Source organism: Penaeus monodon, chromosome 24, assembly GCF_015228065.2.
Source record: "Penaeus monodon isolate SGIC_2016 chromosome 24, NSTDA_Pmon_1, whole genome shotgun sequence".
In the NCBI taxonomy this organism is placed as follows: Eukaryota; Metazoa; Arthropoda; class Malacostraca; order Decapoda; family Penaeidae; genus Penaeus; species Penaeus monodon.
The window spans coordinates 26,939,305-26,939,993 of NC_051409.1; positions in this window are offsets into that span (position 1 = coordinate 26,939,305).

Genomic DNA, 689 nt, shown 5'->3' on the forward strand with positions numbered 1-689 from the left:
TACTAAAATCTATTTTTAAAACTCCTGTGGCAACAATTAACATTAACGAATATAGAATACACATGCAGTAAAGATGAAAAATAAAATTGTAGCTCACTCTCTTTTTAATACACTGGAAAATTGTGTTTATCACACACATAAAATAGAACTATCACGTAAGGAGACCAAACGGTTTAAAATGTTCGCTTCTACAGATACTCATATATCATTCTGCCTTGTGATTGACACGGAATCATGGGTGTTGGTCCTAATCTAGTAAATTGGACCATCATTGATTTCCTTCCACTTTAAATCTACCTGTATCCATTCAAAAGATAGCTAGTACTACATTGGTTGATAACCCTTATTACAAGTAGAAAATTGGGTCATCTCTAATCGATTCTCTCTTTCTCTCTTCTACTCCTCTTGACCTGTATACATCTCTTCCCATCAGTATATTCTCTGACCGTGGCTAGGTATATGCTGTTATGGTCTTCTCTTATCTGTATTAGCATTCTCTCTTACAATACTGCTTACGTCTCTGATCATTCTTCTTTCTCTGCTTCTGACATCTCTCTTCTGCCCTTTACTCTCTCTCGCTCTCTCTTACCTCTTTCTCTCACGCTCTAGTTATCTGCTTTCTTACGTCTTGTCTTTCTGTCTCTCTTCTCTTATCTTTTCGCTTCTCTCTTATAATTCTCCTTCTCCTC